The sequence below is a fragment of the Cibotium barometz genome, chromosome 47 (assembly GCF_041138505.1).
Source record: "Cibotium barometz isolate CiBa-2024 chromosome 47, ASM4113850v1, whole genome shotgun sequence".
Classification (NCBI taxonomy): Eukaryota; Viridiplantae; Streptophyta; class Polypodiopsida; order Cyatheales; family Cibotiaceae; genus Cibotium; species Cibotium barometz.
Window position 1 is genome coordinate 2,083,663 of NC_141092.1, and position 16,095 is coordinate 2,099,757.

Below are 16,095 nucleotides of genomic sequence, written 5' to 3' on the forward strand. Positions count from 1 at the left end.
ACCATGCCCACAGACATGTACTTTCTTTACCGCAGAGATGGTATGGAAGGCCATTGATAGGATGAAGACTGGGAGAGCATATGATCACGATGGATTGGTTGCTGAGCACTTTATTCATGCGAGAGACATGCTGGCAGAGCTTCTAGCAGTGATGTTCAATCGTGCTATGTGCGAAGGCTTACCCGAGACTTGGAGTAGGTCCACCATCGTGCCTATCTTCAAGTCAGGGGACCCTATGGAGCCAGGGAATTATCGCACTATTATGATTGGTCACACACACTAGCACGATTGTATGCATCCATTCTTGAGCAGCAGTTGAGTAGATGGGCAGAGAGAGTTGGCATTCGAGCAGAGGGACAGGCAGGGTTCAGGAGAGGTTTCTCTACTCTTGACCACATCTTGACTTTGCGGGCCATTATTGAGGAGGGTAGGTCGCATGGGCGACGGATTTATTGTAGCTTTGTGGACTTCCGCAAAGCATTTGATACAGTGCCCAGAGCCAGATTGATGAGGCGATTACAGGAGATGGGGGTACCCACAGAGCTCATATGGGGGATTATGGCTTCATACAGATCAGTTGCAGGACAGGTACGCACCCCAGAGGGGGTCTCTACTTTGGTTCACTCCACTATAGGAGTGAAGCAAGGTTGCTCGTTATCTCCTTCACTGTTTGGTATGTATGTGGATGAGGCTTCTGACTACATTGAGAGATTGGGGGACAGAGGAGCCCAGCTAGCAGGTACATGGATCCCACTATTGTTATATGCTGATGACATTGTGTTGATCTCTGACTCCCCTGAGGGTATGCAGCGTCATCTGGATGCTTTACATGAGTTTGCACATGATAGTGGATTGTCTGTCAACCTTGGCAAAACCAAGGTTATGGTGTTTAACACCACGCCACAGTGGGTTAGGCGATCAGCTTCCACATTTACATATGGGCAAGAGATTGTGGAGTATACAGATGCATATACATATCTTGGGGTAGTATTCAGTGGGCCAGTGTTTTCGATGAGGAGAGCAGCAGAGACTAGATTGACTAGAGCACATGTAGCCCTGGGTGGTTTGGAGAGGATGTGTTCGCAGGTTCAGTTTCAGGAACCTCGAACGAAACTTTGGCTTTTTGACACTCTAGTGACATCAGCTATGCTTTATGGAGTGCAGATATGGGGACCTTCAGTGGGCCATCACAGCGCAGGCGGGTGGAGAGGTATGGAGAGGCCTTTGGTATCTATGATTGCTAGGATTATTAGAGCCAAGGCTGTGGTACCTCATGAGATTATTCGAGCAGAGCTGGCGGCTGCCCCTCTGGTGACTGAGGCTCTTACGAGATCAGTCTCCTACATACATGGCTTGTGGGATCTCCCCCGAGACAGATATGCACGCCTCGCCCTGGAGTCCTCCCGACAGTTAGCTATACAGGGAGACACGGCTTGTTGGTATGGACAGATGACATCTTGGTTCCAGGCACATGGTTTTAGCATGGACAGATTGCCTCCCTTCCAGTATTCTCTGGAGGCACCCTCTCTCACTCTCACACGGACAGAGATTACCAGACTCATCCGTCAGGATTTAGTTCAGCTGGACATTAGGAGGACATGGATACAGCCGACTGAGGAGCTGGGCACGAAGATGGCTTTCTACAGAGAGCATTTTCTTCAGCTCACAGCTGATGGTTTTGTGATCAGACCCAGTTACATGGATGTACACTTGTCTCATGCAGTACGATGTGCTATTGGTCAGATTCGCACATCCTCACACCAGCTTGAGATTGAGATTGGCCGATATAGAGGTATACCAGCTGAGGCCAGGATATGCCGAGTATGCCATGGGGAGCCAGAGACAGAGCTGCATTATATATGCCATTGTACTGCATACTATGAGATACGTGGTCGTTTCCACTGTTTATTCAGAGAGGGTTTTGGACCACTTTCCAGAGTCATGGGGTACCAGGACCAGAGGTGTTTGGGATTGTTCTTGCTTGAGCTGCGGAGACATAGAGATAGCCTGCTTAGGCGCACAGAGAGCCAGACTCAGAGGCACATTACAGACTTCTTTAGTCCGGCCATCATTGCGCCAGATGGACCACAGCAGCAGCAGGACATGGATACCGCCCACACCAGGGGTACACTAATTGATCGTGCGATTGAGCTTGGGTGGTCCAGACACCCACGACTACGGAGGAGGGCATCCCAGCATAGACGGAGGTTGCAGCGGCGGCAGATTCGGATTATTCTTGCGAGGCATGCGGGACACCCAGTCAGGGTGCTGACCACAGAGGATATTGAGGAGATCCGCCAGTGTCCGATGCGGCACATATTATGAGATGGAGGCACCTCCATAGTGTACCTTCCAGTTCCAGTTTCATTTTCTAGGTGCCAGTAGTATCATCTTTATTTTTCATTTTTTGGGTTTTTTTATCCAGACATTGTATCAGATCCACCATGATGTAACTTTTGGTCTCATAGGTCATTATGGCCTTTTGAAGACGTTAATATAACATTTCATTTCATTTCATTTCTCTCTCTCTCTCTCTCTCTCACACACACACACACACACACACACACACACACACACACACACATTGTTTGTTCTCTTCTTCAATTCAAAATTTTAATTTGCCAATCTCTTGTTGAAGACTTAAGGAAGAGGAGGGAGGCTTACATACATGATTTTTAAGTTTCTAGTCAGATTCTATGCTTGATGTAATATGGTGCTATTTTTTTTTCAACTTCTGAATGTTATACAATGTTTGCAGGTATATTAGAGTCTTCCATTATTCATGATGCTGCGGCAAAAGCTTATGGAGTCAAGCTGATGAAGATCACTGAATTGGAATATGATTTGCCGAAACCATACACGAAGGCGTTGAGTAAGGAAATTCAAGTACTTGAGTATGGAAATATGCCACAAATGTTTGTAAGGCCGAGTCACATATATGCACGCATGCTGTATGCTCGTAAAGTTAGGATTTCTAAGGACCAGATTGCTATAATGAAATTCCATGAAGGAACGGAAGTGTATCTCAGAAAGTTAGTGAAAGAAGTTTTTGTTTATAAGCATTTGGAGGACCTGCAAGGGCATAAAATTCCGGAGTTGTTGCTATATGGTGTCCCTGGTTCCCTTCAGTCCAACATCAGTAAATATGGACATCCAAGCTTCTTTTTTGTAGTAAAATTCTATGGGGAGGTCCTTAGTCCAGATCAGGTGTCTGCTCCAGAGCTAGGAGCAATGTTAAATCATATACACAAATGTGGCATTTTGTTAGGATGTCGCGACTTACACGGAATGGTTCTATGATAATGCTTATAGACATGGCTGAAGCAGCCTTTGACAAGAACAAGGATAAATTAAAAAGAGAGTACGACAATCTTATGAGTCTTTGTAAGGGATGATCAACCTTACTTGAATGAATAGGGGAGTTAATTCTAACAATGCCACGTTTGCTACTATTCTCAAAGCATGTACTCAGCTTTCAGCTTTTGAGCAGGGGAAGGACATACACTCCGAGCTCATCAAAACTGGATGTTTTTGCTGTATGTGAAATGTGGCAGCATCATGCATGCACAACGAGTGTTTAATGAAATGTCTGAGTGAGATCTGGTCTCTTGGAATGTGATTATTGCAGAGATGTGTTTAACAATCACTTGGCGAGGAGGTTCTCATGCATTTTCAACAAATGTGACAAGAATATGTGCAAAGTCACATATATCTGCGTCTTGCAAGCATGTTCTAGCCTGGCAGCTCTGAACCACAACATGCATATCCATGTTCACCTCATTGACGCTGGTGTATGTCAACAATAACAAACTCATAGATATGGTACTTTGATAGTGGTGCTAGTGAGCACATTACTTCTCAACATGATACATTCATTGTGCTGCAATCTGCTCCAAAGGAAACATTGTGACTTATGCCAATAACTCCTCAGACCCTGTTGAAGATGCTGGAAAGATCGTTTTGATTGCTACAAATGGTGATTATCTCACACTTTCAAATGTTTTGCATGCACCAGGGATAAAAAAGAACTTGCTGTATGTTTGCCTTTGCTAAGGTAAATTTAATGGTCGAATTCCTTGATGATAGGTGAACAGTTCGTGATCTTAGTCATGGTGACTTGATTGTTGCATTTGGTTCATTATGTTGTGGTCTTTATAGACTTGATGCATATGAAAAGTTTGTCGATGTAGCACGGTTTGTTTTTGATATGCAGGCTCCATCTATTGCAAAGGAATGGCATGCATCCTCTGGTCATTTGAACTTTAATAGTTTATTGTGCTTGCATAAGAAAGATAAGGTGTCTGAGCTGCCACACCTTGAGGCCCCTATTAAACATGTATTTGACGGGTGCATTTTAGAGAAAATGCAACATGCATCATTTCTTAAGGAAGGGACAGTGAGAGCTATTTTCAAATTACATTTTGCATCTCGTACATAGTGATGTATGCGATCTTGTGAGGGTACCATCCTTTGGTAAACATTTCTACCTTGTCACTTTAATTGATGGATCACTTGGCATGCATCAGTGTATTCCTTGGAACATAAATCAAAAGCTTTTGCATGCGTAAAGAACTTTGTTGCTTTGACTGAAAATGTATCATGATGTAAACTCGACACCCTTTGACTGAGGGGGAAGTATATGTCTAACGAGTTTAATGCATTCTTGGATCAACATGGGATAAAATACCAATGTATAGTGTCTTGTAGAATTCAGTAGAATGGTGTAGCTCGGATTTTTTCAAATAATATTTCTTCTCCTCAATTGGAGTTTTCTATTAAGAGCTATGATAGAATCAGTGAGCTGCTATTTTGTAGCCCCTCCATGAAAACTTCACCTTCATCTCTTACGCTAGGATGCATGAAAAGCATGTTTTATATACTCGTTTCACTCCTTAAAGGGTGATTTATGCTCACATTTACTTAATGGACCACAATGAGAGCTTCAAGCTTCAATGCCTTGACCAATGGACCTCCACAAATGCTTTTCTTTCCACCATTTGCACTCCTGTGCCCTTCCATGAACTTGATAACTTGCAACCTTCTTCTTGTCTTCACTACCAAAATAGGATCTGGCAAGCAAAACAAGATTTGACCTCTTGCTAGTGGCTATTTCATATGCAATGAGCTTCTCCTTTGCATTCTCTTTCCTTGCATAGCATTATTGCTAAACTATAACACATAGTGGCTACTCCACCATTTCATAATGCATACATGGGTGAGTTGGTTAGCTCACCATTGTTCGAGGGTTGAGTGTGCTTGCGGGTTCCTGTGAAGATCATTTGTATTCATCCTTGTTTTTTGCATACACGGAGTATCAATTGCCATGTCCCCAACCAACTTGAGATTTAAGTTTAGTATAGCCAAGGAGTGTCTCATGCATAACCAGGTAATAAAGCACTCAATAACATAACTCTATACCAAGGCATTGACTCAAAGGTTACTTGGGCCTCTAACATGCATCCACATCTACCATGTACACTAATAAACCAAGGAGTGTCCATCTCATGCATAACCAGGTAATAAAGCACTCAATAACATAACTCTATACCAAGGCATTGGCTCAAAGGTTGCTTGGGCCTCTGACATGCATCCACATCTACCATGTACACTAATAACACTTCTTGCTAAGACTTTAATTAAATGTTGCATGCTAGGAACAATCTCAAAATGAATTCACTTCCAAATCTTGCTCTTCCGCTTTCATTGCAAAATTCAACAATGCTAATAAATGTCAAAATAACTCCTCCCTCTAATATGATGCAAGTTCTTTTCCTCGTGAACATAGATAGCATTTCTTTCCATGACACAATGTCAAGCTGGGATGACATGCTAAAGATGCTCTCTTCTTTCATAATGTTCCCAAACTTGCCATACATACTCAACAGCACATTTCTGACAAAAATATCTCTATCAAAACTACTTTTACATGCATTGGCAAATTTTCAACAACTCAAATCAATTAGCTACCCATCCACAACATGAGCTACCTGTAATCCTCCACATGGCTAAAAGGAAATTATGAAGTTCCTTCAGTGATCGTGATATTGGTCAAGTCAAGATGATACTCAAAACAAAATCTAAGATAAAGTATTTGAGTGGGCTATGATAAAGTATTTGAGTGGGCTATGATATTTCCTTGTTATGAGGTTGTAAGATGAGAAGATGGGATGTGTAGAGGTTTTATGGTGTGGACATGTTGTCCAAATATGAGATGACATGATGTAGGTCAATCTTGATGATGTTGGAGTAGAATGTAAAGCTCACTGTTGATGTGGGGGAGATTCTAGGAGACCCAACTATGTACATATCGATAGTAGGAAGTCCTATCTACACGATGATCACTACGATTGACTTTTGCTATGATGCAGGCTTAGTGAGTCAGTTTATGCAAGCCCCAAGGAAGCCACATTTGGATGTTGCTAGATAAATATTAAGGTAATATGTGAGCATTGCCCTATAGTATGGACTATTTTATGAGGCAATATTACATGCACATGGTTACATTGATGCTAACTAGATTGGTAGCATATCAAACAAGAGACTTATTAGGGTGTTGAGAAACCATCTCAACATCATGTGTTCAATGTTGTGCATAGCACTAACACATAGAGTGATGTAAAGGAAAGGGTTAGATGCCTTAACCCTAACCCTAAAAGGGTTTGCATATATTCTACATTTTCAACTAAATCTAGTGTACAGTTACTCATTTGTGGTGTGCTCTCTAGTTGTGCCCTCTCTCCTCATCTCCACTCTTCTCCTCTTCCCTCTTCAAATTTTGTCATGGTATCAGAGCTCCCTTGCCTTCCGCTGAGGCATGGCGATTCTTGAGAGCGTGAGAGTGATTGAGAGATTGAGAACGAGTGATTGCTCTTTCATTCCAGTGATGAAAGTTTTCCACTGCGAGAAAAATTTCCATCCACTAATTCCGTCTATTGAGTGATAGAGAGTTTCGTTCATCTCCTTCGAGAGTTCTTTGAGAGATTATGTTTGAGTGAGAAATTATCAAGGAGTGAAGTCTTCATTGAGAGAGAGAGAACTTAAATCTCTTCGTGTACTATAGTCGACAGAGAAAGGTTTTTTGTTTCTGAGAGAGAGATAGGGAGACTACTTGCTTCCTACAAGGCAAAGCAGAAATTGGAGTGGATTATGCCAAGGCAAAGAAGCAAGAGATTGTGATGGTGCAGTTGGATCTTGAAAAAGCTTTTGATCATGTCAGCTGGTCTTTCCTTTCTCAGTTAATGACAGCCATGGGTTTTGGTCCCAAAATGGCTAATTTGGTGCATTTACTTGGCTCTGGCTCTATCACGCGGATTATGCTCAATGGAGGACTTTCGGATGGTATTTCTCTCACCCGTTCTCTCCGGCAGGGCTGTCCTCTTAGCCCTCTTTTCTTTGCCATTGCCACTCATCCTATGTTATCTCACCTAGATGCTATGGCATCGCATGGTGAAGTGGTTGGTTTGCATCTCCCTCATGGCAAGCAATTGGTTGCTCAAGCCCTTGCGGATGACACTTTTATGTTTCTCAGGGCCGAAAAAGCCAATATAGATCGAGCAATGGAAGCTTGGAATAATTTTGCATTGGCTTCTGGGCTGAAAATAAATTCAACAAAATCAGTCCTCATTGTATGCACGGAATTTGATCTTGAGGCATTAGGGTGGCAAGGCCGTGTGGTGCATACAGGAGACATTGTTCGTCATCTTGGGTATCCGGTGGGTGTGGATGTGGACCCCCAAGCGCTTCTTGCTTGGATTTCTGCTCGGATCTCGGATAAATTTGTGTATTGGAAAGCTCAAGGGTGGCCTATGCACGTGAGGGTTAAGGTAGCTCAGGTTATTTTGCTTAGCATGATTTTCTATTTTTTGCCTTTGCTACCTTGGACGCACAAATCTCTTCTCCATTTGGTTGCTCCCATTCGGTTTATGCTGTGGAAGAGGCAAGGAAATATTATGGGTCAAACATGGATAGCTTGGAATCACATTACGACGCCCAAAAGAATGGGTGGGACTGCTTTACTGGATCTCCGCTTGCATATGGTGGCGCGTAGGTGGGCGCTTTTTCAGGATATGTGTTTGCAGGAGCAGCCTTGGGTATTCATGGCTCGTGACTTGATTGAGTTGGAGGGATTGTCACATGGACGGACACGTGTGCAGGCTTCATGGTGGGACATTGTGAATGCGGCTCATCCTGTCCGTATTCGCTCATCTCACATTTTATCGCATATTCTCCTTTCTTGGCATGAAGTTCTACTATTGGCTCGGTGGGATCCTGGTCATGAAAGACTACTTTTGAACTCTTTGCAGTTCGAAACATTTGTGGAGTCGCGTGTCATTGTTTGGCCAGACACAGATGCTTCACGCATACGACTCAACCGCATGGTCAGGTTAGGCTTGGTTAGAATCCGAGATGCTGTGATACCTAGTCGTGACAGGCCATATTCGTTTCGTCGTATTCGGCAGCACTTTAGGGTTCCTCGGACATTTCAGCCACTATGGGTTGGCATCATGCATACAGTTGAGCCTTTTACTCCATTGCCTCGGCCATCTGCAGATCAGCCTTGGCTTGATTGGGCACTATGTAAATCTGGTGACTTGATATCACTTTCAGCTAACCAGGTCTATCATAAGCTCGTATCAAAGAAAGATTGGGTTTCAGCCAAGGCCAAAAAGAGTAATCCCAACGCTTGTGTATTCTAAAAGTGTTATTTTTATTCTATGCATAGAAAAATGCATATTAGAATAAGGTGTGGGGATTGCACAAGTCTAAATCATGGTGGCAGAAAACTCTTATGTGTGGTTGGCAGTCTAAACTCCCTTACCAAGGTAAGGTTTTCATTTGGAGGATGTTGGTGGGAGGGTTACCTACACGGGATCAGCTCAGCCGTCGTAAAATTACATTGGCCTCTTGCTTCTTCTGCACGACATGCACTGAAACAGTTATGCATCTGTTCATGAGTTGTCCAGTGGCCCGTCAGATTTGGTGTTTCGTCTCTCGCGTTTGGGAGGCAGTAGAGAGGTCTACTGTTTCGGCTCACCAGTGGATATTTGGGATTTGTCCTCAAGTCATTACTTCGGACAGTCACCTTGTGATATTCCATTTCCTTAGATGGACAGGACTTTGGCATATTCAGACTACACAGAATGGGTTCATCTTTGATTCCTTGTCTGGAATACATGGGCACATTCTACGTATCCGCGGTTTGCTGCTTTGGCAGTTTTCTTCTCTTCTCTCGGCTCAGCTACTGGATGCAGATGTTATTTCGTTATGGTCTACGGCGGCTCGGCTGGCTCATCTTTGATGCTTTTATCTGGGATGCTTATTTGGCTAGGAGGCTTTCTTATTAGTGTACAGGTTTGCATGGTCATGATCCTTTAGAGGATCTTCTGTGGGGGTTTTTTTGGGGCCATAGGTTCTGTGTGAGCCATGTGGCTGATGTATATTTTTACATATAATATAAAACACCATTTCACGAAAAAAAAAAAGGCAAAGCAGAAATTCAAAGGCTTCTAGACAGGCTACTCCTCCTGTGATGCTCACTGTGAACTAAGGCAGCAACTAAGGCCACACAGCCGGACTGATCTCCATCTCAACCGCCTCCTACAAACAAAACCCAGCTCCGAAGCCGCCTAGAATGACTAGGGCATCTTCTACCTCTCAACGCAGCGCCTCTACAGCCCATCCTCGACCTCTCTAGCCTACCTTCGACGTCCTCTGCAGACCCGACTTCACCGGCAAGGCCTCAACAATGGTTAGCAGCAGGCTAGGCTGCCACGTGTTAGTTTGATGTCATGTTTGAAAGGCTGCTTCAAGTTGAATCATGCTTTGAAAGATGTGGTAGGCTCTAGTATAGTTAGTACAATAGTAGGGATAGAACGTAGCAAGTCTGGATCATCTCTAGATCTACTTTAGTCAATGGCTGACACACGTTCGGAAAGAAGAAGAAGATATGCGGCTAGGCGTGAAGAGTTCCTGAGCCAAAGGAGTTGGTTGCATCCTACCATGAGAACTGGAGAAATCTCAAACCGGAGTTCAACACCTGAAGGAGTTCAATTTTAATCATCGTTCACACAAGTACCACCAGGAAACTTTGGATAATCTCAAGATTGCTCAACACAAAACGGAAATTATGTGTACGGTTATGCTTGACATGAAGGTGGGTGTAATCTTCAATCAGATCCCATACTCTTTTCTATAATATAATTATGTCTTCGAGGGGATTTCCACATTAATTATGCCATTTGTCTTTGTGTAGGTCATGCAAATTTGGTACTGAAGCTAGCATTCTGAACAAGCGTCCTTCCTTGATTGCTTTTCCTACTAGTTGTCTTCTGATTGCTTTTCCTACAAGCTGAAATCTTCTAGATTTGTCTCTGATAGTACATTCATCTCCATCAACGATGACTCTATAGTTGTGTTCCATCATTTGACCAACTGATAAGAGGTTCTTATTGAGTTTCAGAACATAGAGTACATCTTTCGCCAATCCTTTCATACCAGTGAAATTGTTCATAGGGACAATGCCTTTCCCTTGAACTGGATTTGGTGTGTTATCTGCACTGTAGATAACGTTCTTTTGTCCTTCTAATGGTTTCATCTCTGTGAACCATTCTTGATATTTTGCCATATGAGATGATGTGCTGCTGTCGATGTATCAAGGATCCTGATCGACTTGATAACGGCATTCTCCTTTCGAATTGCAGTCTATGTCAAGATACATTGTTTCAATCTTCTACATATCCTCTCTTGCAAGAAACATATTCTCAGGTTCGTTGGTATAATGATTGTGACTCGAATATCCACCGCGATGATTTCCTCCTTTGTGGAAATTCCCTCAATTGTTGCTAGATTGATCGCCTTGGTCGTACTGCTTCTTGCGGCAATCTCTTTCATAGTGTCCAAATTTATGACACTACGCACTGAATGTTTGACACATTGGTGGATGCATTCCCTTGCCCTTAGAATCTTCCTTGATTGGAATGATTTCCTCTTTGCTAATGCTGATGTTGTTGAGGATGATGCTGATGCTGATTCTGACTTTGATGCTGACTTTGTTGTTGACGATGAACTTTTTGTTGAAATGATCCACCTCTGCCTCTGTCTTTGCCTCTGCTTCTATATGAAGCTATGAATGCTTGATCAGTGGAATGACCTTTGCGTGCATGAATGGCTTGCGTCCTGAGTTCTTCCACTGACTGAAGTTCTTCCAATGTCAGAATTTGACATTGGATGGCAATACTCTGGACTAGATTCTCGTATCCCTCTCCTAGTCCATTCAGGATGACTTGAATAATTCCTACGAGATTCATGGTCTCTCCTGCTGTGCTGCTGCAAGTTGATTGTTGTAATCCTTGATCCTAGAGTACATAAGCATGACTGGTTTCACTACTGTTGCGAAAACTTTGGTTGATTTGGTTTCTCAGTGTGAGAATCCTGGAAGCGTTCTTGGACTCATAGTTGCGAACATATCCCATGCTTCTTTTGATATCTTGACTATGTTGAGCTGTCCTAGCATGACATCTTGCACATTTTGTCTTTCGTGTCCCATTTTGCCTCTGATCGAGCAATGGCAAGATATACTACAAGTGCGGTCACTGGTGGTGCAGCTATAGATCCCGTTGCTGGTGTTGCGGCAACAGGTGGAGTACAGCTACTGCTAGCTGGATCGTCCAGTGGTCTAGGCGTAGACCCATTGACATACTCCCATTTGTCTTGAAGTACAAGAATGGTCTCCATTCGGTATTTCCCATGTGCCGTAATTGGAGTAGCTTAGCAGATGCCTCCACATTGAGGTTGCTAGTCATTAGACATGGTGCAAGAAATGTACTCAAAGTATCTATGAAATCACTGTCTAAATCAACTGCAAAACACTGACTGTATCAAATGCAATATGAATTGTCGGTGAAGATAGAACTGCAATATATAATCCAATCTGTTACAAGGCTTGTGGCAAGTGATGCCGGGAATAGCCAAGAGGCTTTACAAGGCTTGAAACAATGTGCACAATGCCGAAAATGCCAAATAGTCTTTACAATGATGGCATGGCTCTCTACTCACACTGAACAATCGGTCAATGCCTCTTAACACTCTGAAGTCTGCTCACTGAATTGTGGAACATTAGGTTTCAGGAAATGTAATGATGTGAAACCGCATGTGAGCAAAGGGACCGACTCCAAGTAGGAACTATTTAGGAATATTTCGGCATGGCTTCGATTAGCTGCTTTGGGGTTCCCTCGGCTATGGATGATCTAATGTACTCTGTTCTAGAACTAGACCAACCGTCGAGTGATGAAAAAGTAGCAAATAATTCCTTTTCTTTGTTCGTTTTAAGTGTTGAGTCAGATGCGTCGATGTAGAGGCTGATGTGCATGCAAGAAGTGGGTTTATCGTCGTCGAGGCTCAAAAGTGTGTGATACTTGCACCGAAATGCACGTGATGTGATGAGCACGTAGAGCACAAAAATTTGAGCATTTTTTCTTTTTGGACCGCCCTTAAATTCTTCCTGGATCAAGAGATACGGCTTGATCTAGGTGGAGAGGCAAAATGATGCAAAATGATGATGTGGCAACTAGGTGCACATGGAAGATACACAGTGTGCCTAGGAAGAGATTATTGTGCCTATGGAGCATTGCTGAGGTGGCACTGTCTGGGTGCACATGCAAGATGATGTGTGCGCCTAGCAAGAGGTGACTGTGCCTGTGTAGCATAGTATACCACATGGCTCTATGACTTGGGACTCAGATGCGAACATGGTAGTGTTGACTTTGACTGATGACTTGGCAAGTCGGTGATGATGTGGACTGATGACTTGGCAAGTCGGTGATGATGTGGACTGCTGAGGTGATGACATGGCTTATCTACCACGTGGCAAGATAAGATGACACGTGTTCGTTGGCCAAGCCCCAAGGATGGGCTAGCGTTGCCACGTGTTGCCGTTGAAAAAAAAACCCAAAAATCTTGTCGATGCTGTCAAAATCTGAGAAGATTCCGTTTGACGGAATTCTTTCCGCCGTGAGGCAGTGACGTTGTCGGAGAGGTGCCCATGGATGCCTAGGCGGAGATGGTCGTGTGGCAGTCGGTTGAGTAGGGAGCAGGAACCGAGAGGCTTGCTGTTCTATGGTGTTGTGGCGGGCGAGTCAGAAGCTCAGTGGATGCATGTAGGAGCCGCTGTCTGTGGAAGTTGATGGAGAAGCCGTGAGCCGAGTCGAGGTGCGCTGTGCTGTAGTCCCATGTAGGAGGAGCATCATGAAAGTCGGCCCATGAGCCTGTGGCATGTAAGTTGAGTCGAGAGCATTGACGGCGGTAGTTGTAGGTGCAACTGTAAGATTCGTCGCCGTTTGTAGGAGAGGAGGCAGTCGCTGCTATAGCTTGGTGTTGTCGTCGGTGGAGGCTAGCCCATGCGTGACCCATTGGAAAGGTTGAGTCGGCCTGCGTTAGGGAAGGTGTTGCAGTAGATGGTCGGCTGGCTGTGGAGACATGTAGGCAGTGTGCTGCAGTGAAGCTTGGAGGTGCCGGTTGGAAGGAAGTCGCCTTGCTCGTACTGTTGTGCTGTTGTGAGAGAAGGCATTGTAGAGGCTGGGTTGCCGTTGAGGCCGTGGCGTCTATGGCTGTTTGTAGATGGTATTGGAGTTGCGTTGCAGCTGCTGCTAACCATTGTTGAGGCCTTGCCAGTGAAGTCGGGTCTGCAGAGGACGTCGAAGGTAGGCTGGAGAGGTCGAGGATGGGCTGTAGAGGCGCCGCGCTGAGAGGTAGAAGATGCCCTAGTCATTCTAGGCGGCTTCGGAGCTGGGTTTTGTTTGTAGGAGGCGGTTGAGATGGAGATCAATCCGGCTGTGTGGCCTTAGTTGCTGCCTTAGTTCACAGTGAGCATCACAGGAGGAGTAGCCTGTCTAGAAGCCTTTGAATTTCTGCTTTGCCTTGTAGGAAGTAAGTAGTCTCCCTATCTCTCTCTCAGAAACAAAAAACCTTTCTCTGAGTGAGCATCACAGGAGGAGTAGCCTGTCTAGAAGCCTTTGAATTTCTGCTTTGCCTTGTAGGAAGTAAGTAGTCTCCCTATCTCTCTCTCAGAAACAAAAAACCTTTCTCTGTTGACTATAGTACACGAAGAGATTTAAGTTCTCTCTCTCTCAATGAAGACTTCACTCCTTGATAATTTCTCACTCAAACATAATCTCTCAAAGAACTCTCGAAGGAGATGAACGAAACTCTCTATCACTCAATAGACGGAATTAGTGGATGGAAATTTTTCTCGCAGTGGAAAACTTTCATCACTGGAATGAAAGAGCAATCACTCGTTCTCAATCTCTCAATCACTCTCACGCTCTCAAGAATCGCCATGCCTCAGCGGAAGGCAAGGGAGCTCTGATACCATGACAAAATTTGAAGAGGGAAGAGGAGAAGAGTGGAGATGAGGAGAGAGGGCACAACTAGAGAGCACACCACAAATGAGTAACTGTACACTAGATTTAGTTGAAAATGTAGAATATATGCAAACCCTTTTAGGGTTAGGGTTAAGGCATCTAACCCTTTCCTTTACATCACTCTATGTGTTAGTGCTATGCACAACATTGAACACATGATGTTGAGATGGTTTCTCAACACCCTAATAAGTCTCTTGTTTGATATGCTACCAATCTAGTTAGCATCAATGTAACCATGTGCATGTAATATTGCCCAATGCCTCATAAAATAGTCCATACTATAGGGCAATGCTCACATATTACCTTGATATTTATCTAGCAGCATCCAAATGTGGCTTCCTTGGGGCTTGCATAAACTGACTCACTAAGCCTACATCATAGCCCAAGTCAATCGTAGTGATCATCGTGTAGATAGGACTTCCTACTATCGATATGTACATAGTTGGGTCTCCTAGAATCTCCCCCACATCAACAGTGAGCTTTACATTCTACTCCAACATCATCAAGATTGACCTACATCATGTCATCTCATATTTGGACAACATGTCCACACCATAAAACCTCTACACATCCCACCTTCTCATCTTACAACCTCATAACAAGGAAATATCATAGCCCACCCAAATACTTCATCTTAGATTTTGTTTTGAGTATCATCTTGACTTGACCAATATCACGATCACTGAAGGAACTTCATAATTTCCCTTTAGCCATGTGGAGGATTAGAGGTAGCTCATGTTGTGGATGGGTAGCTAATTGATTTGAGTTGTTGAAAATTTGCCAAAAGCTACATGCCAATGCATGTAAAAGTAGTTTTGATAGAGATATTTTTGTCAGAAATGTGCTTTTGAGTATGTATGGCAAGTTTGGGAACATTATGGAAGAAGAGAGCATCTTTAGCATGTCATCCCAGCTTGTTGACATTGTGTCATGGAAAGAAACGCTATCAATGTTCACGAGGAAAAGAACTTGCATCATATTAGAGGGAGGAGTTATTTTGACATTTATCAGCATTGTTGAATTTTGCAATGAAAGCGGAAGAGCAAGATTTGGAAGTGAATTCATTTTGAGATTGTTCCTAGCATGCAACATTTAATTAAAGTCTTAGCAACAAGTGTTATTAGTGTATATGGTAGATGTGGATGCATGTCAGAGGCCCAAGCAACCTTTGAGCCAATGCGTTGGTATAGAGTTATGTTATTGAGTGCTTTATTACCTGGTTATGCATGAGATGGACACTCCTTGGTTTATTAGTGTACATGGTAGATGTGGATGCATGTTAGAGGCCCAAGTAACCTTTGAGTCAATGCCTTGGTATAGAGTTATGTTATTGAGTGCTTTATTACCTGGTTATGCATGAGATGGACACTCCTTGGCTATACTAAACTTAAATCTCAAGTTGGTTGGGGACATGGCAATTGATACTCCGTGCATGCAAAAAACAAGGATAAATACAAATGATCTTCACAGGAACCCGCAAGCACACTCAACCCTCAAACAATGGTGAGCTAACCAACTCACCCATGTATGCATTATGAAATGGTGGAGTAGCCACTGTGTTTTAGTTCAGCAATAATGCTATGCAAGGAAAGAGAATGCAAAGGAGAAGCTCATTGCATATGAAATAGCCACTAGCAAGAGGTCAAATCTTGTTTTGCTTGCCAGATCCTATTTTGGT